General features: G+C 43.8%; 1 pseudogene; it reads right to left on the bottom strand.

Annotated features, from left to right (window-relative positions):
• LOC130143509 (ankyrin repeat domain-containing protein 26-like) overlaps window positions 1-24,307 on the bottom strand; it is a 69,283-nt pseudogene that overhangs the window by 33,754 nt on the left and 11,222 nt on the right.

The following is a 24,307-nucleotide window of genomic DNA, read 5'->3' as shown; positions in this document are numbered from 1 at the left end:
CTTCCCTCCTCATAAACTCTCTTACATAATGACTTTTTGCAGATTGCAGTGGACAGCAGCTACTCTTCTATACAGAAAACACGAGAACACCACTACTTTGCCTCAAAAAGAGATTTTAAGAATGTATTACTATGCGACAGTAACAAAGTAAATAGAATGGGAAATTCCAGCCCTCACTGAACATTTACTTGTGAAAGATACTGTACCTGTTCTCCAGATTTATGAAATCAAGTTGTCAAGGATGGCATTTCAACCCTTTTAGAGTCAGAAATATTTGTGCTGCAGGAATCATGATGCTTTGCCGAAGCAACCTAAATTCCTTAAACCCAAATCCAAACATAAAATGTTTGAAAGAAAGAAATTTTTACATCTACACCTACTTCTTGGCACCTGACCTTCAAGGTAACATATGGCTAAAAACCAGCATGACGCAGCTGAATAAAGCCACGCAGGAAGAACAGCCGACATGAAATGAGCCACGAAAAGGCAACCTTTCTGTGTCGGGAATATCGTAACATACTGGTCCGTTGTGGGGCTACGCTTCACATTACTGTGGAATACACGCATAACCAAAACTCAAGTTTTAACTGAACAACCTCTAACAAGTATTTGTGTGTCTTACCAGAACACCGTCACTGCAAAATAAAGGGCAAGAGAGGACCTGTTGCTTACCCATTGCAAATACAGGGGAGGGAGAAGAGCGAGAGGAGAAGGAGGAAGATACATCTCCTAGAGAGAAGTTTCATCTCTATTATTGTCAAAAGAACAACAATACTGGTTTTTTTCTTCGCCTAAAGCACAGATGCCAAAGAACTTGTAACTTCTAAGTAGAGAATACAAAGAGTTCCAAGTCCGCTTACTTTTCTGCATATCTGTTCACCTCTCTCTGGTTTATATTGTCAATAGCCAATTGCAGAAACTCTAAAACCTGAATGGCAAATTGTTTCTCATCCGATTAACAAGCGTGATTAATACAAAATACAACACAAGTTATCAACTATACAAATCAATAAACCTCAGAACAAAGAAACAAAAAACCCCCATTAAGGTTACATACCCTCTCCCCAATACATAGCCGACCAGCTAGCCGCCTCAACTTTAGCCTTGTTTCCAAAGAAAAAAGAATTCCTGACAACACGCTGACACTCATTTCCTCCCATCTTGCCTCTCTTCCTCACCTCCCTCCCCTGCCTCTGAGCCTGCTGGTCATTTTCCATGAAACAAGAGAGGGAAGCCTCAGAGGAACGTGTTTGTACATGTTTCAAAACGACTGCCAGACAGGTAGAGATAAAGCCAGGCAAGTAATAATTCCTGCAAACTACAGCTACGGCACGAGCCCAAGAATTCCCCTTTGTGGCTCACCTGCAGCTCCTGGACAGCCTAGCCTACAGCCCCCTAGCCTGGAATCAGCCACAGCACATGCTCAAAGGACCAAGACAATCAGGAATGGGGGGGGGGGGGGGTGTTGAGCCCCTGAAAGAAAAGCAGACTTTCAGGACTGCCTGAAAAGGGGAGATGACAGCAAGTACGGTGTAGGAAGCGTACCTCATGGAAGGGTATGGACAGTGCTGAACAGCAGGCTAGAGGAGGGAGCAAACGCATACACCGAGGTATATTTCAGCACACCACCTGCTCCCGGGATGCCTTGCTAGAGCCATTAATTTCATATTAGAAAGAAAATTGCAAGTACAATGGGTCTGTTCATAAAAGAACACTACAAAGAGATTGTTATGAACACCTTCAACATCTTCTGCGTGTCCTAAACCAAATTCCTCCAACAGATCCGCAAAACAAATCAATCAGATGCTTTATTAAATACTCCCGTCTAGAAAGATTACGAAGCTAAACCCAGAACTACATGCCGTGAACATTACCTGATTTCTGCTGCATTTTTTTAGGAGAGGTTTCATTCATTTCCAAAACAGATGCAGGGGTCTTCAGCTATGAAAGACAACCCAATGACGACAAAAAAAAAAAAAAAAAAAAAAAAAAAAAATCAAACTTAAAGTAACTACATAATATTTAACGAGCAGGACAAGTAGTCAGTCTGACACAAACAAATACTTACCTGGGAATTGTCGGGGTTCTCCAAAATGCCTGGAGGTAAAAAAACGTTTTGGGAAGTGTTACTTCATTTAGTTGAAGGTACCTTTCACTCCATTCAACATCAGCAGTTTCTACAACTAAGTATTACTCGCAAGCTTTATTCCATCGAGACTGCGATACTTAACATTCAATCCACTTCAACATCCAGCATTTGTATCGGTATACAAGAAATGGACAACGCACGCTTCCCATCGTGCGCCTTGGATTTAAGAAATAATACTCACAGAACTAGGACAATCCATAGGAAGCAGGAAGGACATGCTTGTTAACACAACAACAAGATCAAAATACTTATTTTGAGGAGCTGAATCCTGCCTTCTACAAAGATTATTTCAAAAGCCAAAGCTGGTCTGCTGTAACGAATTACCATAAAACAGGCCAGCAGCACTACGACTGCGATTATCCTACAAGTGTTTAATGTCGAGGAGTATTTTCCTTTCCATTGATGGGACAGAGGAAACGTGGGTGCGGACACAGACACCTCATACACATCATTCAATGAGGTAGAAGCAAACTAGTTCTTATCAGGTTGTTCGGGTCTAGCTTGTGTGGAAAGGAAAAAAACCAACACCTTACAATTGGTTGTAATCTGCATTTATAGCACAGTTCCAAATATGTAATTTTTTAAAAAATTTTTGGCCAACATGGAAATCATTTACAAACCCACACAATCTACTGGCCCACCTATATTTCTCAAGTCCTCTGCTTTAGTCATCTTACAGTTTGAGTCCTCTCATGAAAGAAGTGCACGAAATGTTACTAAGAAGGGCTCCACAGCAAAATTTTCATGTTTACAAAAGCGGTTAAAAAGCAAACAGCATTTGATTTCAGTAAACTTGGTGGTCTAGCAGTACAGAAAAACCTTAGAAAGATTAGCGTAATCACCTTTTACCTCCTTTTTACGCTGACTTTAAACTTCTCTTAGTAGAATCATACAAAGCATGACAACTACTCAGCAAGGGGATTTACAAGCTCCCAGGAGCTTTTCAAGTTTTGCTTCCAGCTTACTAAACTAAAACTGGATACGCTTCTTCAGCTATTCTATCATACTTACACTACAAGCAGGACTGACCGTTTAGTAAAGGAGAAATCCTTCAGATGAGAGTTCTACGCCAACAGCAAAACTTCCCTGCCATTCTACACTCCAGATGCTCAAGAGACAGCGGCACAAACTACAGGCAGAAGCCCTTCACAACAAACCCTGAACTTTCAGTCACATTTTAGCTCCTAGGCAAAGCATAACAGCAAGGTATCAAAAATTAAGACGGGGGGAAAGTGCTTGGCCAGATCATAGCTTTCTCCTGCTACGTTATCATCCAAGAACGTTCAGGTGTTCAGACAGGTCAGCCCTAAACCACATACACTTTCAGCACTATGCCACAAGAACCCGAACCCAAGGAGATACAAACACATCCAAAGGACACACGCAACGCAAACAAGGTAACTTCCCTTACAACTTGCCAGCAAGCGCCGTGAGAGCTGGTGTTAATTAACAAATACTAAGCACTTCACTGCTATAGCGCGCACCCACACCGTAAGCGCATTCCTAAGGCAGACATCGATAAAAGCTCACTTCAGCCTATACGTGTTTACAGACAAACATTTAGTCCACCACGAAGTTACCAGTGTGGCGCTCCCCTGAAACAATCCGCGAGCGTGCTCCGTGTCTGTCTGCAGCTGGAAGCAACACACCAGGTGATCCTTCTTCCGGACTTTCAGAATCCGTCTGTAGAGCATAACACACGGGCGTGAGCATCGGTACAAATTCTCAACTCATTTCTACGCAAAATGTTCCTGCTAAGCCAACTTGCACAGCATGGAATCACAAAAGCCTTTGATCAGCCCCTTGGAAAGGGCACGTCAAGACACAGTATATTGGAAAATCACAGCAGACTTGTGTGTTTTCAGATCTTGGGCAAAAACCTCACAACTCATCTAAACTAGTCTGTCACGCTGGCAAACTGCACAGCCGCAAGAGAGAATTAACACGGTAACTCGAGCTGTGGGTTGCGAACCCGTAACCGCAGGTCTGGGGGGGGCCCAACTTTCGACTGAACTCGTACCCGATACTCAAATTTGTGCTGATGTTCCCCAGGCACACGTCCTGCAGTGGGGAGCGAACACATTGCTACTCCCGGTTGCAAGGGCTGAACAAAGACAAGCAAGACAAAGCTTACAGAAACCAAGGCTCTACAAAAAAAAAAAAAAAAAAAAAACCAAAACAACCCAGCAGCATTTGAGCCTTGTATTTTTAAGAAGCGGGTGGGGAAGAGTTCCTTCTTCCTCACAAGAAAAGTCAGAGGGCGTAAGCTACAGACTCTGCTCGCTTTCTTCTAACCCATTACCACAGACAGGAAGAACTAAAAGGGCAAACACAGCCAGCACGTGCGGTATCTCTGTTGAACATTACTCTCAAAAAGGGCCAAAACGGTAGAAAGGCTCTTTCCCAAAGCAGCTCATCGTCTAGGCTGCAGACCCTAAGGGCAACCACTGAACACGTCAGCGGAACAGAGTTGTGTGGTGAAAAAGCAACAATCCCGCCAGCCCCGCTGAGAAGCTCAGACTATTTTAAGCAGCAAGAAACTTCACTGCCGCAATACTGTACTAGAAACCCAACTGCAAGGGCCAGTTGCCACGAGACCCAAATCATTAGCTCGACCTACCTTCACCCCAAGCCTCGCTGAGCAGCTAGCACACAGCACAAGTATTTCAAGGGCCCCCAGTTACAAACATACAGCAGAACCAGGAGAAGGGGAAATAAGCCTCAGCCGCGGCAGGGCCCAAGCTCCGAGTGCTTCTGGATCTCGCTCCCCACCCCCGCCCCACTGGGAACCCCGGTGTCCTTCACAGGGAATACCTCAGAATCCCAGGGAGATTCAGCATCTTCCTCTTCCTCTGCTCCCACTGCAGTCAGGGCACCTACAAATGCAGGAAGAGGGGAGACACTGAGCCCTTCTATTTCACTCTGCTTTTCCCCATCACCCCTGCGCCCAAAAGGTGCACAGCGGTTCTGTTGCTGAGGACAAACTAAGGAGCGAGTGTTGAATTCGAGGGCTTCTTCACACCCAGCACACAACATACCACGGTATTTCCTTTGGATCGCCACCTCTTGCCTCCTCTCCAGCAGGAGATGGCTATGCACAAAGCTTTGCTGCTAGAGAGGGACGCAACATTCTTCGCACAAGAAAAGCGAGCAAGACAGGAAGAAAATCCAGAAGATCATAAAAATACAAAAGGGTCTACTATTGATGAATCACAGGGCCAACCTCGCTTTTGGCATTTTCTCCTGTAGGTGACTCCTTTCACAAACTTTCATTGTCTATGTGCTACTCCTAGAAGCCTCTCCACCCAAGTACAGCAGCGGGTGGTCAGTCGGTCAGACAGATGGGGCTGCTCCTACTCTGCTTCCATGAAGGTACGCTTACCAGACTTCTTCTGTCACTTCACCAGTGTTCACTCAGGTCACAAACAGAAAAATGCAGGCAGCTTCCTACCATACAACTTGATATGCGCCATCACTCCCATCATGTAACATGGGCACCACAATTTTGCTTAGAAGATAGACTTAGATATTTTGTGGATGCAGGAGAGCTGTGACACCTCCCCTGTGCACAGCACAGGCTGAATGACCAGCTTTTCTGGTCAACCGTATCTGCCTGAAAGCTGGATAAAAGCAGACCTGCGAGCACCCAGGGTTTTCTTTTGTACGGGCCTTCTAAGGATGCAAGTCACATTCTCTGTTCAGAGTACGTAGGTGTCTTCGTCTTTCGGATTCTGTTTCAGAGTGCAGTCACTTCAAAATTAGGCGCCATGCTGCTAGAATGAAAAGCAACCCTTAACTCCTCTTCAGCCTTGCCCATCACGGTCAACGGGAAAGTTTTCAGCAGCAGCTATCTGAGCCTGAAGTCTCCCTTTTTAGGTAAGATTTTAACAACGTTGGAGCCCCTAAGAACCCTTTTCCATAGGGTTTAATCAATCTTGACATTTCTGTATGATGGGTACAGAACAAGGAAGAAGCAGGAAAGGTGAAAGGCTACAGTGTTCTTCTACCTGCAAAATTCCAGTTCTCATCGTGTCAGTAACTCCAGTCCGTAATTATTTTCTCCAACCACTGGAAAAATAACTCAAAAACATCAACTAAAAAGATAAGGACTTCTCCCATTAGCTGTTGCAAGTAAAATTTCTTCTTTCCTTGGAGCAGTAATTCACGAGTCTATTTTCTGCCAACACTGGCTTCTATTGGCTTCTGTCAACATTGTGAAAGAGGATGACTCCTCGCTGTCAAGAGTTCTTCGCTTTTAGCACAGGGAGAAATTCTTAGTCAAAACACTGGCAGAACCCTACTCCAAGGCTTCTGAAGAGACCACCATTCAAAAAAACGTATATAAAAAATTCACAGGGTAAACCAGATTCCAGTATTGTTGCCTGTCATCTATTGCTACCATGCATTTTTATTAACGGATGCCTGCAGTGCAGCGCACACAAAAAGATGCGAATCCCCCACCTTTTACTCTGTCTGCTCTTCTAGCTAGCATTGAAAAATGACTTCTGGTCATCTGAGTTCTTTCCAATTAGTCCTCACCTCTCCACTCTATTCTGAGGCTTCCCTCCTCATAAACTCTCTTACATAATGACTTTTTGCAGATTGCAGTGGACAGCAGCTACTCTTCTATACAGAAAACACGAGAACACCACTACTTTGCCTCAAAAAGAGATTTTAAGAATGTATTACTATGCGACAGTAACAAAGTAAATAGAATGGGAAATTCCAGCCCTCACTGAACATTTACTTGTGAAAGATACTGTACCTGTTCTCCAGATTTATGAAATCAAGTTGTCAAGGATGGCATTTCAACCCTTTTAGAGTCAGAAATATTTGTGCTGCAGGAATCATGATGCTTTGCCGAAGCAACCTAAATTCCTTAAACCCAAATCCAAACATAAAATGTTTGAAAGAAAGAAATTTTTACATCTACACCTACTTCTTGGCACCTGACCTTCAAGGTAACATATGGCTAAAAACCAGCATGACGCAGCTGAATAAAGCCACGCAGGAAGAACAGCCGACATGAAATGAGCCACGAAAAGGCAACCTTTCTGTGTCGGGAATATCGTAACATACTGGTCCGTTGTGGGGCTACGCTTCACATTACTGTGGAATACACGCATAACCAAAACTCAAGTTTTAACTGAACAACCTCTAACAAGTATTTGTGTGTCTTACCAGAACACCGTCACTGCAAAATAAAGGGCAAGAGAGGACCTGTTGCTTACCCATTGCAAATACAGGGGAGGGAGAAGAGCGAGAGGAGAAGGAGGAAGATACATCTCCTAGAGAGAAGTTTCATCTCTATTATTGTCAAAAGAACAACAATACTGGTTTTTTTCTTCGCCTAAAGCACAGATGCCAAAGAACTTGTAACTTCTAAGTAGAGAATACAAAGAGTTCCAAGTCCGCTTACTTTTCTGCATATCTGTTCACCTCTCTCTGGTTTATATTGTCAATAGCCAATTGCAGAAACTCTAAAACCTGAATGGCAAATTGTTTCTCATCCGATTAACAAGCGTGATTAATACAAAATACAACACAAGTTATCAACTATACAAATCAATAAACCTCAGAACAAAGAAACAAAAAAACCCCATTAAGGTTACATACCCTCTCCCCAATACATAGCCGACCAGCTAGCCGCCTCAACTTTAGCCTTGTTTCCAAAGAAAAAAGAATTCCTGACAACACGCTGACACTCATTTCCTCCCATCTTGCCTCTCTTCCTCACCTCCCTCCCCTGCCTCTGAGCCTGTTGGTCATTTTCCATGAAACAAGAGAGGGAAGCCTCAGAGGAACGTGTTTGTACATGTTTCAAAACGACTGCCAGACAGGTAGAGATAAAGCCAGGCAAGTAATAATTCCTGCAAACTACAGCTACGGCACGAGCCCAAGAATTCCCCTTTGTGGCTCACCTGCAGCTCCTGGACAGCCTAGCCTACAGCCCCCTAGCCTGGAATCAGCCACAGCACATGCTCAAAGGACCAAGACAATCAGGAATGGGGGGGGGGGGGGTGTTGAGCCCCTGAAAGAAAAGCAGACTTTCAGGACTGCCTGAAAAGGGGAGATGACAGCAAGTACGGTGTAGGAAGCGTACCTCATGGAAGGGTATGGACAGTGCTGAACAGCAGGCTAGAGGAGGGAGCAAACGCATACACCGAGGTATATTTCAGCACACCACCTGCTCCCGGGATGCCTTGCTAGAGCCATTAATTTCGTATTAGAAAGAAAATTGCAAGTACAATGGGTCTGTTCATAAAAGAACACTACAAAGAGATTGTTATGAACACCTTCAACATCTTCTGCGTGTCCTAAACCAAATTCCTCCAACAGATCCGCAAAACAAATCAATCAGATGCTTTATTAAATACTCCCGTCTAGAAAGATTACGAAGCTAAACCCAGAACTACATGCCGTGAACATTACCTGATTTCTGCTGCATTTTTTTAGGAGAGGTTTCATTCATTTCCAAAACAGATGCAGGGGTCTTCAGCTATGAAAGACAACCCAATGACGACAAAAAAAAAAAAAAAAAAAAAAAAAAAAAATCAAACTTAAAGTAACTACATAATATTTAACGAGCAGGACAAGTAGGCAGTCTGACACAAACAAATACTTACCTGGGAATTGTCGGGGTTCTCCAAAATGCCTGGAGGTAAAAAAACGTTTTGGGAAGTGTTACTTCATTTAGTTGAAGGTACCTTTCACTCCATTCAACATCAGCAGTTTCTACAACTAAGTATTACTCGCAAGCTTTATTCCATCGAGACTGCGATACTTAACATTCAATCCACTTCAACATCCAGCATTTGTATCGGTATACAAGAAATGGACAACGCACGCTTCCCATCGTGCGCCTTGGATTTAAGAAAAATACTCACAGAACTAGGACAATCCATAGGAAGCAGGAAGGACATGCTTGTTAACACAACAACAAGATCAAAATACTTATTTTGAGGAGCTGAATCCTGCCTTCTACAAAGATTATTTCAAAAGCCAAAGCTGGTCTGCTGTAACGAATTACCATAAAACAGGCCAGCAGCACTACGACTGCGATTATCCTACAAGTGTTTAATGTCGAGGAGTATTTTCCTTTCCATTGATGGGACAGAGGAAACGTGGGTGCGGACACAGACACCTCATACACATCATTCAATGAGGTAGAAGCAAACTAGTTCTTATCAGGTTGTTCGGGTCTAGCTTGTGTGGAAAGGAAAAAAACCAACACCTTACAATTGGTTGTAATCTGCATTTATAGCACAGTTCCAAATATGTAATTTTTTAAAAAATTTTTGGCCAACAGGGAAATCATTTACAAACCCACACAATCTACTGGCCCACCTATATTTCTCAAGTCCTCTGCTTTAGTCATCTTACAGTTTGAGTCCTCTCATGAAAGAAGTGCACGAAATGTTACTAAGAAGGGCTCCACAGCAAAATTTTCATGTTTACAAAAGCGGTTAAAAAGCAAACAGCATTTGATTTCAGTAAACTTGGTGGTCTAGCAGTACAGAAAAACCTTAGAAAGATTAGCGTAATCACCTTTTACCTCCTTTTTACGCTGACTTTAAACTTCTCTTAGTAGAATCATACAAAGCATGACAACTACTCAGCAAGGGGATTTACAAGCTCCCAGGAGCTTTTCAAGTTTTGCTTCCAGCTTACTAAACTAAAACTGGATACGCTTCTTCAGCTATTCTATCATACTTACACTACAAGCAGGACTGACCGTTTAGTAAAGGAGAAATCCTTCAGATGAGAGTTCTACGCCAACAGCAAAACTTCCCTGCCATTCTACACTCCAGATGCTCAAGAGACAGCGGCACAAACTACAGGCAGAAGCCCTTCACAACAAACCCTGAACTTTCAGTCACATTTTAGCTCCTAGGCAAAGCATAACAGCAAGGTATCAAAAATTAAGACGGGGGGAAAGTGCTTGGCCAGATCATAGCTTTCTCCTGCTACGTTATCATCCAAGAACGTTCAGGTGTTCAGACAGGTCAGCCCTAAACCACATACACTTTCAGCACTATGCCACAAGAACCCGAACCCAAGGAGATACAAACACATCCAAAGGACACACGCAACGCAAACAAGGTAACTTCCCTTACAACTTGCCAGCAAGCGCCGTGAGAGCTGGTGTTAATTAACAAATACTAAGCACTTCACTGCTATAGCGCGCACCCACACCGTAAGCGCATTCCTAAGGCAGACATCGATAAAAGCTCACTTCAGCCTATACGTGTTTACAGACAAACATTTAGTCCACCACGAAGTTACCAGTGTGGCGCTCCCCTGAAACAATCCGCGAGCGTGCTCCGTGTCTGTCTGCAGCTGGAAGCAACACACCAGGTGATCCTTCTTCCGGACTTTCAGAATCCGTCTGTAGAGCATAACACACGGGCGTGAGCATCGGTACAAATTCTCAACTCATTTCTACGCAAAATGTTCCTGCTAAGCCAACTTGCACAGCATGGAATCACAAAAGCCTTTGATCAGCCCCTTGGAAAGGGCACGTCAAGACACAGTATATTGGAAAATCACAGCAGACTTGTGTGTTTTCAGATCTTGGGCAAAAACCTCACAACTCATCTAAACTAGTCTGTCACGCTGGCAAACTGCACAGCCGCAAGAGAGAATTAACACGGTAACTCGAGCTGTGGGTTGCGAACCCGTAACCGCAGGTCTGGGGGGGGCCCAACTTTCGACTGAACTCGTACCCGATACTCAAATTTGTGCTGATGTTCCCCAGGCACACGTCCTGCAGTGGGGAGCGAACACATTGCTACTCCCGGTTGCAAGGGCTGAACAAAGACAAGCAAGACAAAGCTTACAGAAACCAAGGCTCTACAAAAAAAAAAAAAAAAAAAAACCAAAACAACCCAGCAGCATTTGAGCCTTGTATTTTTAAGAAGCGGGTGGGGAAGAGTTCCTTCTTCCTCACAAGAAAAGTCAGAGGGCGTAAGCTACAGACTCTGCTCGCTTTCTTCTAACCCATTACCACAGACAGGAAGAACTAAAAGGGCAAACACAGCCAGCACGTGCGGTATCTCTGTTGAACATTACTCTCAAAAAGGGCCAAAAAGGTAGAAAGGCTCTTTCCCAAAGCAGCTCATCGTCTAGGCTGCAGACCCTAAGGGCAACCACTGAACACGTCAGCGGAACAGAGTTGTGTGGTGAAAAAGCAACAATCCCGCCAGCCCCGCTGAGAAGCTCAGACTATTTTAAGCAGCAAGAAACTTCACTGCCGCAATACTGTACTAGAAACCCAACTGCAAGGGCCAGTTGCCACGAGACCCAAATCATTAGCTCGACCTACCTTCACCCCAAGCCTCGCTGAGCAGCTAGCACACAGCACAAGTATTTCAAGGGCCCCCAGTTACAAACATACAGCAGAACCAGGAGAAGGGGAAATAAGCCTCAGCCGCGGCAGGGCCCAAGCTCCGAGTGCTTCTGGATCTCGCTCCCCACCCCCGCCCCACTGGGAACCCCGGTGTCCTTCACAGGGAATACCTCAGAATCCCAGGGAGATTCAGCATCTTCCTCTTCCTCTGCTCCCACTGCAGTCAGGGCACCTACAAATGCAGGAAGAGGGGAGACACTGAGCCCTTCTATTTCACTCTGCTTTTCCCCATCACCCCTGCGCCCAAAAGGTGCACAGCGGTTCTGTTGCTGAGGACAAACTAAGGAGCGAGTGTTGAATTCGAGGGCTTCTTCACACCCAGCACACAACATACCACGGTATTTCCTTTGGATCGCCACCTCTTGCCTCCTCTCCAGCAGGAGATGGCTATGCACAAAGCTTTGCTGCTAGAGAGGGACGCAACATTCTTCGCACAAGAAAAGCGAGCAAGACAGGAAGAAAATCCAGAAGATCATAAAAATACAAAAGGGTCTACTATTGATGAATCACAGGGCCAACCTCGCTTTTGGCATTTTCTCCTGTAGGTGACTCCTTTCACAAACTTTCATTGTCTATGTGCTACTCCTAGAAGCCTCTCCACCCAAGTACAGCAGCGGGTGGTCAGTCGGTCAGACAGATGGGGCTGCTCCTACTCTGCTTCCATGAAGGTACGCTTACCAGACTTCTTCTGTCACTTCACCAGTGTTCACTCAGGTCACAAACAGAAAAATGCAGGCAGCTTCCTACCATACAACTTGATATGCGCCATCACTCCCATCATGTAACACGGGCACCACAATTTTGCTTAGAAGATAGACTTAGATATTTTGTGGATGCAGGAGAGCTGTGACACCTCCCCTGTGCACAGCACAGGCTGAATGACCAGCTTTTCTGGTCAACCGTATCTGCCTGAAAGCTGGATAAAAGCAGACCTGCGAGCACCCAGGGTTTTCTTTTGTACGGGCCTTCTAAGGATGCAAGTCACATTCTCTGTTCAGAGTACGTAGGTGTCTTCGTCTTTCAGATTCTGTTTCAGAGTGCAGTCACTTCAAAACTAGGCGCCATGCTGCTAGAATGAAAAGCAACCCTTAACTCCTCTTCAGCCTTGCCCATCACGGTCAACGGGAAAGTTTTCAGCAGCAGCTATCTGAGCCTGAAGTCTCCCTTTTTCGGTAAGATTTTAACAACGTTGGAGCCCCTAAGAACCCTTTTCCATAGGGTTTAATCAATCTTGACATTTCTGTATGATGGGTACAGAACAAGGAAGAAGCAGGAAAGGTGAAAGGCTACAGTGTTCTTCTACCTGCAAAATTCCAGTTCTCATCGTGTCAGTAACTCCAGTCCGTAATTATTTTCTCCAACCACTGGAAAAATAACTCAAAAACATCAACTAAAAAGATAAGGACTTCTCCCATTAGCTGTTGCAAGTAAAATTTCTTCTTTCCTTGGAGCAGTAATTCACGAGTCTATTTTCTGCCAACACTGGCTTCTATTGGCTTCTGTCAACATTGTGAAAGAGGATGACTCCTCGCTGTCAAGAGTTCTTCGCTTTTAGCACAGGGAGAAATTCTTAGTCAAAACACTGGCAGAACCCTACTCCAAGGCTTCTGAAGAGACCACCATTCAAAAAAACGTATATAAAAAATTCACAGGGTAAACCAGATTCCAGTATTGTTGCCTGTCATCTATTGCTACCATGCATTTTTATTAACGGATGCCTGCAGTGCAGCGCACACAAAAAGATGCGAATCCCCCACCTTTTACTCTGTCTGCTCTTCTAGCTAGCATTGAAAAATGACTTCTGGTCATCTGAGTTCTTTCCAATTAGTCCTCACCTCTCCACTCTATTCTGAGGCTTCCCTCCTCATAAACTCTCTTACATAATGACTTTTTGCAGATTGCAGTGGACAGCAGCTACTCTTCTATACAGAAAACACGAGAACACCACTACTTTGCCTCAAAAAGAGATTTTAAGAATGTATTACTATGCGACAGTAACAAAGTAAATAGAATGGGAAATTCCAGCCCTCACTGAATATTTACTTGTGAAAGATACTGTACCTGTTCTCCAGATTTATGAAATCAAGTTGTCAAGGATGGCATTTCAACCCTTTTAGAGTCAGAAATATTTGTGCTGCAGGAATCATGATGCTTTGCTGAAGCAACCTAAATTCCTTAAACCCAAATCCAAACATAAAATGTTTGAAAGAAAGAAATTTTTACATCTACACCTACTTCTTGGCACCTGACCTTCAAGGTAACATATGGCTAAAAACCAGCATGACGCAGCTGAATAAAGCCACGCAGGAAGAACAGCCGACATGAAATGAGCCACGAAAAGGCAACCTTTCTGTGTCGGGAATATCGTAACATACTGGTCCGTTGTGGGGCTACGCTTCACATTACTGTGGAATACACGCATAACCAAAACTCAAGTTTTAACTGAACAACCTCTAACAAGTATTTGTGTGTCTTACCAGAACACCGTCACTGCAAAATAAAGGGCAAGAGAGGACCTGTTGCTTACCCATTGCAAATACAGGGGAGGGAGAAGAGCGAGAGGAGAAGGAGGAAGATACATCTCCTAGAGAGAAGTTTCATCTCTATTATTGTCAAAAGAACAACAATACTGGTTTTTTTCTTCGCCTAAAGCACAGATGCCAAAGAACTTGTAACTTCTAAGTAGAGAATACAAAGAGTTCCAAGTCCGCTTACTTTTCTGCATATCTGTTCACCTCTCTCTGGTTTATATTGTCAATAGCCAATTGCAGAAACTCTAAAACCTGAATGGCAAATTGTTTCTCATCCGATTAACAAGCGTGATTAATACAAAATACAACACAAGTTATCAACTATACAAATCAATAAACCTCAGAACAAAGAAACAAAAAACCCCCATTAAGGTTACATACCCTCTCCCCAATACATAGCCGACCAGCTAGCCGCCTCAACTTTAGCCTTGTTTCCAAAGAAAAAAGAATTCCTGACAACACGCTGACACTCATTTCCTCCCATCTTGCCTCTCTTCCTCACCTCCCTCCCCTGCCTCTGAGCCTGTTGGTCATTTTCCATGAAACAAGAGAGGGAAGCCTCAGAGGAACGTGTTTGTACATGTTTCAAAACGACTGCCAGACAGGTAGAGATAAAGCCAGGCAAGTAATAATTCCTGCAAACTACAGCTACGGCACGAGCCCAAGAATTCCCCTTTGTGGCTCACCTGCAGCTCCTGGACAGCCTAGCCTACAGCCCCCTAGCCTGGAATCAGCCACAGCACATGCTCAAAGGACCAAGACAATCAGGAATGGGGGGGGGGGGGGTGTTGAGCCCCTGAAAGAAAAGCAGACTTTCAGGACTGCCTGAAAAGGGGAGATGACAGCAAGTACGGTGTAGGAAGCGTACCTCATGGAAGGGTATGGACAGTGCTGAACAGCAGGCTAGAGGAGGGAGCAAACGCATACACCGAGGTATATTTCAGCACACCACCTGCTCCCGGGATGCCTTGCTAGAGCCATTAATTTCGTATTAGAAAGAAAATTGCAAGTACAATGGGTCTGTTCATAAAAGAACACTACAAAGAGATTGTTATGAACACCTTCAACATCTTCTGCGTGTCCTAAACCAAATTCCTCCAACAGATCCGCAAAACAAATCAATCAGATGCTTTATTAAATACTCCCGTCTAGAAAGATTACGAAGCTAAACCCAGAACTACATGCCGTGAACATTACCTGATTTCTGCTGCATTTTTTTAGGAGAGGTTTCATTCATTTCCAAAACAGATGCAGGGGTCTTCAGCTATGAAAGACAACCCAATGACGACAAAAAAAAAAAAAAAAAAAAAAAAAAAAATCAAACTTAAAGTAACTACATAATATTTAACGAGCAGGACAAGTAGGCAGTCTGACACAAACAAATACTTACCTGGGAATTGTCGGGGTTCTCCAAAATGCCTGGAGGTAAAAAAACGTTTTGGGAAGTGTTACTTCATTTAGTTGAAGGTACCTTTCACTCCATTCAACATCAGCAGTTTCTACAACTAAGTATTACTCGCAAGCTTTATTCCATCGAGACTGCGATACTTAACATTCAATCCACTTCAACATCCAGCATTTGTATCGGTATACAAGAAATGGACAACGCACGCTTCCCATCGTGCGCCTTGGATTTAAGAAATAATACTCACAGAACTAGGACAATCCATAGGAAGCAGGAAGGACATGCTTGTTAACACAACAACAAGATCAAAATACTTATTTTGAGGAGCTGAATCCTGCCTTCTACAAAGATTATTTCAAAAGCCAAAGCTGGTCTGCTGTAACGAATTACCATAAAACAGGCCAGCAGCACTACGACTGCGATTATCCTACAAGTGTTTAATGTCGAGGAGTATTTTCCTTTCCATTGATGGGACAGAGGAAACGTGGGTGCGGACACAGACACCTCATACACATCATTCAATGAGGTAGAAGCAAACTAGTTCTTATCAGGTTGTTCGGGTCTAGCTTGTGTGGAAAGGAAAAAAACCAACACCTTACAATTGGTTGTAATCTGCATTTATAGCACAGTTCCAAATATGTAATTTTTTAAAAAATTTTTGGCCAACAGGGAAATCATTTACAAACCCACACAATCTACTGGCCCACCTATATTTCTCAAGTCCTCTGCTTTAGTCATCTTACAGTTTGAGTCCTCTCATGAAAGAAGTGCACGAAATGTTACTAAGAAGGGCTCCACAGCAAAATTTTCATGTTTACAAAAGCGGTTAAAAAGCAAACAGCATTTGATTTCAGTAAACTTGGTGGTCTAGCAGTACAGAAAAACCTTAGAAAGATTAGCGTAATCACCTTTTACCTCCTTTTTACGCTGACTTTAAACTTCTCTTAGTAGAATCATACAAAGCATGACAACTACTCAGCAAGGGGATTTACAAGCTCCCAGGAGCTTTTCAAGTTTTGCTTCCAGCTTACTAAACTAAAACTGGATACGCTTCTTCAGCTATTCTATCATACTTACACTACAAGCAGGACTGACCGTTTAGTAAAGGAGAAATCCTTCAGATGAGAGTTCTACGCCAACAGCAAAACTTCCCTGCCATTCTACACTCCAGATGCTCAAGAGACAGCGGCACAAACTACAGGCAGAAGCCCTTCACAACAAACCCTGAACTTTCAGTCACATTTTAGCTCCTAGGCAAAGCATCACAGCAAGGTATCAAAAATTAAGACGGGGGGAAAGTGCTTGGCCAGATCATAGCTTTCTCCTGCTACGTTATCATCCAAGAACGTTCAGGTGTTCAGACAGGTCAGCCCTAAACCACATACACTTTCAGCACTATGCCACAAGAACCCGAACCCAAGGAGATACAAACACATCCAAAGGACACACGCAACGCAAACAAGGTAACTTCCCTTACAACTTGCCAGCAAGCGCCGTGAGAGCTGGTGTTAATTAACAAATACTAAGCACTTCACTGCTATAGCGCGCACCCACACCGTAAGCGCATTCCTAAGGCAGACATCGATAAAAGCTCACTTCAGCCTATACGTGTTTACAGACAAACATTTAGTCCACCACGAAGTTACCAGTGTGGCGCTCCCCTGAAACAATCCGCGAGCGTGCTCCGTGTCTGTCTGCAGCTGGAAGCAACACACCAGGTGATCCTTCTTCCGGACTTTCAGAATCCGTCTGTAGAGCATAACACACGGGCGTGAGCATCGGTACAAATTCTCAACTCATTTCTACGCAAAATGTTCCTGCTAAGCCAACTTGCACAGCATGGAATCACAAAAGCCTTTGATCAGCCCCTTGGAAAGGGCACGTCAAGACACAGTATATTGGAAAATCACAGCAGACTTGTGTGTTTTCAGATCTTGGGCAAAAACCTCACAACTCATCTAAACTAGTCTGTCACGCTGGCAAACTGCACAGCCGCAAGAGAGAATTAACACGGTAACTCGAGCTGTGGGTTGCGAACCCGTAACCGCAGGTCTGGGGGGGGCCCAACTTTCGACTGAACTCGTACCCGATACTCAAATTTGTGCTGATGTTCCCCAGGCACACGTCCTGCAGTGGGGAGCGAACACATTGCTACTCCCGGTTGCAAGGGCTGAACAAAGACAAGCAAGACAAAGCTTACAGAAACCAAGGCTCTACCAAAAAAAAAAAAAAAAAAAAACCAAAACAACCCAGCAGCATTTGAGCCTTGTATTTTTAAGAAGCGGGTGGGGAAGAGTTCCTTCTTCCTCACAAGAAAAGTCAGAGGGCGTAAGCTACAGACTCTGCTCGCTTTCTTCTAACCCATTACCACAGACAGGAAGAACTAAAAGGGCAAACACAGCCAGCACGTGCGGTATCTCTGTTGAACATTACTCTCAAAAAGGGCCAAAAAGGTAGAAAGGCTCTTTCCCAAAGCAGCTCATCGTCTAGGCTGCAGACCCTAAGGGCAACCACTGAACACGTCAGCGGAACAGAGTTGTGTGGTGAAAAAGCAACAATCCCGCCAGCCCCGCTGAGAAGCTCAGACTATTTTAAGCAGCAAGAAACTTCACTGCCGCAATACTGTACTAGAAACCCAACTGCAAGGGCCAGTTGCCACGAGACCCAAATCATTAGCTCGACCTACCTTCACCCCAAGCCTCGCTGAGCAGCTAGCACACAGCACAAGTATTTCAAGGGCCCCCAGTTACAAACATACAGCAGAACCAGGAGAAGGGGAAATAAGCCTCAGCCGCGGCAGGGCCCAAGCTCCGAGTGCTTCTGGATCTCGCTCCCCACCCCCGCCCCACTGGGAACCCCGGTGTCCTTCACAGGGAATACCTCAGAATCCCAGGGAGATTCAGCATCTTCCTCTTCCTCTGCTCCCACTGCAGTCAGGGCACCTACAAATGCAGGAAGAGGGGAGACACTGAGCCCTTCTATTTCACTCTGCTTTTCCCCATCACCCCTGCGCCCAAAAGGTGCACAGCGGTTCTGTTGCTGAGGACAAACTAAGGAGCGAGTGTTGAATTCGAGGGCTTCTTCACACCCAGCACACAACATACCACGGTATTTCCTTTGGATCGCCACCTCTTGCCTCCTCTCCAGCAGGAGATGGCTATGCACAACAGCTGACACAGCTACAAGCAGCAGTGAACACGGGCTTGTGTCACGCTCAGGAAGAGGCTCCCCCACGCTGCAGCCCTGTGGCATAGTGTTCTAGGTCACCTGCTCTCCAGTCTACAGCTCCAGAATTTTCCACTGACTACCACTATCCACTGTACAAGAAGTACCATAGAAACACCACCCGACACATCTTCACGCTAAGATCAGCAAGAAACAATGCTCCTTTTGTAGCGCTACCAGAAAAGATCTTCCTTGACTAGCAGTTTTTACCCTGCACCTTCCCAGAAGGTAGACACCTAAGCATTGCCATTTAAAAAGAGGAGAGGCTCACAGCCCAAAATCTCACCCCAAACACACAACTTGTCTCTATCTCAGGGGCCAACATCCCAATCTCTTCTCTACTAGGCACACGCAAGGCTCAGTCTCAGTAGGTTCCTGGCCAGATTAAACTATCTTCATTTCTCTGTTTTAAGCTAGTCCGTTAGGTAAAACTGATTCAGGATTCGCTCTCGTGGAGACACGCACACAAAAACGGGAAAGGAGCTAGAGACCAGTGAGGGCACCCGTCCTAGCAGAGGGGAACTGCTGGTTCCAGCCTCAGCTAGGACTACTTACACTGTGCCAAATGCAGGCTTATGCTAAAATGCACCGACAGAAGAGCACGTATAGGCACAACACCTGGAATACAGCAGGTTCTGCCAGGCCCGCTCTGTAGCATTTGATCAGCAGCTACACACGCTCTGGTAACATCTACCACACCACTCTACTCTCTGCAGACAGACAATGCAAAGTGTGCCTTCTCCTCCTGCTCCAAGACCCGAGGTGAGTACCGGAGTGCTCAGCCCTGACTGACGGGGCAATGCTTTCGAGCACACACAAGCGTGGCACTGGAGAGACTTTCTACGTTTTAAAACTGGACAAGGTGAGGCACTGGAACAGAAGAGCTTTCTCTCAGATTGACTCAAATCTTTCCCAGGCTTCAGCCAAGAGCAATCACAACTTTTCAGTCTGACAGCACGGGCCAGAAAGGGGAATACTACTGTCACACCAAGACTCTCTAATCCTCCTCTTTTTCAACCGTGCGTTTTGTTCTGATCGCTTCAGGGAGAACACAGCAACAAAACCAAGAATGACACCTGCTCCATTTAGCATCGTTTGGAATCCAAGGCCACAATTTGTTCTTCAGGAACGAACGAAAAGGAACAAAAGCTACTTTCCTCCTTGCCAATGCCCACTAGGGTTCACAGGCAAGGGAAAAACTTACTGTTTCAGAAGTCAAGCACCATTTCAGTTCATTTACTGTGCATTAATATTTATAGAGGAAGAACTGGGATCAGTATTTACTAACTCACTTCTCTCACCAGTGTCGTCTTTGGAAGCACTGTGGACTTGATGGCTATCATTACAAATAGAATTTTTCACACCCTCAACAACTGCAGTTCGTAGCTCTTCACCAGTGTTTTCCTTTTCCTGCTCCTTCTCCTCTTCTTCCCGTTCAGGTGATTTTTCCTAGAAGAGATTGACCAAACAGCTGGAAATAGCAGAAACAAGCACCTTCTTAGCCACCCATCGACAACTTTAAAAATGCTTTTCCTGTGTAAGACAACAGGGAAACTTTGTCGAGCTTTGTTTTACAACACCTTCAGTTTTTCCATGGGAATCTCTGAGGAGACAGCAATGACATTAGCCCTAAGTCATTAGCCCTGGCTCTGCAAAGCTCCTGAGAAGCAATTCTTCCTGTCAGCCTAACTCTAGCTTTCATTTCAGTTACATTGTTTTGGAACACGCTCCTTTTCCTCTACTTTGCTCCAGGAAAATCACTAACTTCCTGCTCTCAATCTGACTCAAACTTGTTGGTTCCTCACTTTCAGCCATCACACCAGGTATTTTACTAAATGGCAATAAATCTTGACAGATAAAAAACTGTACATACAGCTGAGAAAAACTGAATTTATTTCAGAAAAATTATACTGCCTATTTGTTTTCCTGCAAAACCACTGCAACCAATTAAAAAAATATTGAAAATACTGCCCAACGCTGTTCTTATACCTAAGAAACTGCTTTGGCTAGGAGTAAAGGCATTTTCTAATATAAAAAAAGGAAGATCAAAAGATGGATATACGTGAAGTATTAACAGAAATCCAGTTTACCTTTTGGTTCTTACCTTTATTACCCTTAGAAAATACCTTTGTGATTGAATCATCCTTATATAACTTACTTTGGTGCTCGAGTGAAATGCTGCTCTTACGTTTTCTTCATGCCTATTCAAGCACAAGTGTTCACTTCCTTGTTTCAGCGCTTCACACACTTTATTATCTACTTCACATTGCTCTTCTTCTGTATCTTCATCATCCACATGTTCAAGAAAGACAGAGTTTGGTCTTTGACTTTCAAGCATTGGTTTTTTTCCTGCTGACAAAGAACTGTTATCACTTTCAAAGCCATTACTGAAGCTTGACTTTTTCTCCTTAAGACCACAACTATCCGAGAGAAGCTGAGGTGTCTCTTTTTTCCAGTTTGTCATCTCAGAGTCATCATTTCTGTGAAACTTCACCCGAATCATGCTTTTCTTGTTCCAACTTTCTTGTTTATCTTGCAAATTACTTAGATTTTGAAAGACAGTTTGCTTTGGTACCGACTTGCAAGATACTTCATTATTCACCGTCTTTGGAGACATGGCAGTTATGTCAAAACAACAAAAGGAGTTATGGAAATGGCAACAGGCATGTTACCAGATTAATGGAGTAATCTGGGAATGTCTGGAAAAGGAACCAAGTCAAGGATGGGCAGGATGGAGGAAGGACTTGGCCAGGGACAAAGGCTTAGGAGGGGATTAATAGCTTCATTTTAACAACATGACTTATGTTTTCTGAAGTGACTAAGTGCTGTGTTTTCAAAATGCTACTTTTCTCATTTACCATAGGAAAAGAAATGTTTAAAAAACGACTTAGCAAATCTACTTTTATATATTAGCATACTATGCAATCTTTTCCAAATAGCTTACTGTTTTTCCTGAACTGCTGGGAAACATTCATTAAGAATGTCAAGTTTGGCTTCTGCAGCTTCTGTAAATAAAGAAGCCAAAAAACAATTATTTTTTTAAAAAAAACCACTAACGACAACAACAAATCTTTTGTTCACATCAAATCTTGAACACTAAATGTCATCAGGCTGTCCTTTTGATAATGGTCAGGTGCTGGCTCCATCCTGTACTTCTAAGTACAAAAACACTCCTCACGTATGCAATTCAGTGAGTATTTCACCCCCCAAAATACCGTGCAGGCACCCTTCTGAAAATTGTGCCCAAAACTATGGTTACATGCATAGCAGTTCTAAAAAATCTGGGTTTAATATTTGTAGTACTTCAGTAAAATTCAGTTATATTTAAGATCGCAGCTTCTGGATGCTTACTTGCAAGTGTGCACAAGGGAAGTAACTGTTAAGAACCCTAGACTTACTGCGTTAATTAGTCCCTGCAAGTACACTCACCACAATATCCTGAAATTTCAAAAACATGCCCAAAAAATGCATAATTTATATTTAAATCAGTGCAAGAAAATGAAATCATGTTAAAACTAAACATGCTTGCATCTCCAGTATTGCAGAGTAGGTTGAATTAGAACACCGGTTCCTCATCGCTGCAGAATCCCAGAGCAACAGAACTGATGCTCCAGACATCACTGCAGAAGTTAATAACTCTTCAGAACACTAGCAAAAAAAAAAATAGGCCTGAGAGCTTGTAGCTGACAAAAAGAATACTGCCTAAGCATATTCAAAAAAAAAAAAAAAAAAAAAAAGAGGGAAAACATGCAGTGTGAGATTACATGCAAGCACAGAATGCCATCTCAATAGAAGAAAAAAAGATGACCCGTTTGAGTAACTCATCCGCTGAGCACTCTTGAGTAACCTGAGGAGGAGGAGAGGAGAACTAGGTGATGAAGAATTTCAGTACATCTTCATTAAAAAGTGCCCTTTATCAGTTAGGATTCTATCACGAAATCTACAGGAAACATTAACAGTGTTTGAGGAAGAACAGAGCAGGTTATATTAGTAACTTATAAACTTAAAATCTGACTCAAATGACCAAGAACAAACAAAACTGTGGGGGTTTATCTCGTCGCCTATGGCTCTTTTGCCTCAAACCACAAATCTGCTGCATGCTCTGCCACAGCTACAGGTCTTTTAGGAAAAACTCACAGCAGAAAAAAGGCTGGCAGGTCAGAGACTGCTTCTAAGGAGAAAACAATATTGGCTAGAACTGTAGTTTCTTTCAATCCCCCAGAAAACTTGCCTTCAGATCACTTATTTTTACAGGACATGTACTGTAAATACACCATACCTTGGGAGAAAAATCGAGCTCTTCCTCAGAAGCACGCCAACTGACATCGCTCCCCTCTTTCTCCAAGCTTCTTAAAAAGTAAAGCAAAATGAGTACCGCGTCTCTCCAATCATTCCTCAGGTATGTGCTGGGTATGTTTAAAGTCTTACCCGATTGAGTCTCCTTGCGACAAGTCGTCTGTTGCTGTTCAAACATTAATTGACATGTTGAAATTAGATTTGGCATGCTAAAAACCAACCAGCACATACAAACATTTAACCTGGACAACTCTACATGTCATAGCAGAATGAAACTTTGGGGAGTCAACTTTACGTAAGACAGCATGAATGAATGAATGCATTTCCAAACAACTGCTTTTTCAAGTCACACTGAATTGACAAAACAAAAAAGACTAGAGTTATATCTCCTTTGAACTTTTATACCTAAAAGTTTAAGAACTACCTCTAAACTAAAAAAAGCCCAGCATAGCATGAATAGGCTACGTTAATAAACAGTTAACAAAATACTGGTGCTTTAGCAAGACAGTAAATAAATGAACTGCTGAAGTACTCATACTGCACACACAAGCACACCCTGTTGACAGAGATTTTACTGGTTTATATACTCTACTAGCTGGTGCTCTACCCACTTACAGGTTATCCTGAAAAGGTAAAAAACATCAAAAAGCATAACCAAGATCTAATGCCTATCCTCAGGTAGAAAAATCCCCAGCAGGTCTCTATGCTGCACCAAAAAGGATAGTCAACAGGCAAGACAGGCGTAACCAGGGCAATCTATACTACGCTCCAAGCTTTCATCAATTAAGAAAGCAACTGGCACACAGGACCACAGGATAAATCAGGTCACAAGGGACCTCGGCAAGTCTCTCAGCCAACCGCCTCCTCAAAGCGGACTCAGCTCTGAGGTCAGATTAGGCTCACAGGAATTTTCCAGTCTGATCTTGAACCATTCAAGGAGGGAGACTGCACAACCTCTCTGTTTTACTGTTCTCACCATGGTGAAGCTGCCCACATTCCATTAGAAATTCTCTTGTTTCCATTTATGCCTCTTGTACCTTTGCTTCCTGTCACGCACCACTGGGAGGCACCTGTCTCCGGCTTCTCCTTACACGTGCTGCAAGCTGCTGCTGGGTCCCCTTCAAAGTCATCTCCTCTCTACACTGAACAAGCCCAGTTCCCCCAGTCTCTCCCCAAAAGGCAAGTAGTCCTGCTCCTGGCAAAGTTTGATGGCCCTCCACCGAACTCGCTCACGGATGAAAGACCACTCTCTCTTGCACTGGGGGCTCAAAATTATACCCAGGGAGCTGGAC

Source organism: Falco biarmicus, unplaced genomic scaffold, assembly GCF_023638135.1.
Source record: "Falco biarmicus isolate bFalBia1 unplaced genomic scaffold, bFalBia1.pri scaffold_36, whole genome shotgun sequence".
NCBI lineage: Eukaryota > Metazoa > Chordata > Aves > Falconiformes > Falconidae > Falco > Falco biarmicus.
Note: the sequence above shows the minus strand (reverse complement) of the source record. Positions and strands in the feature narration are given on the sequence as shown.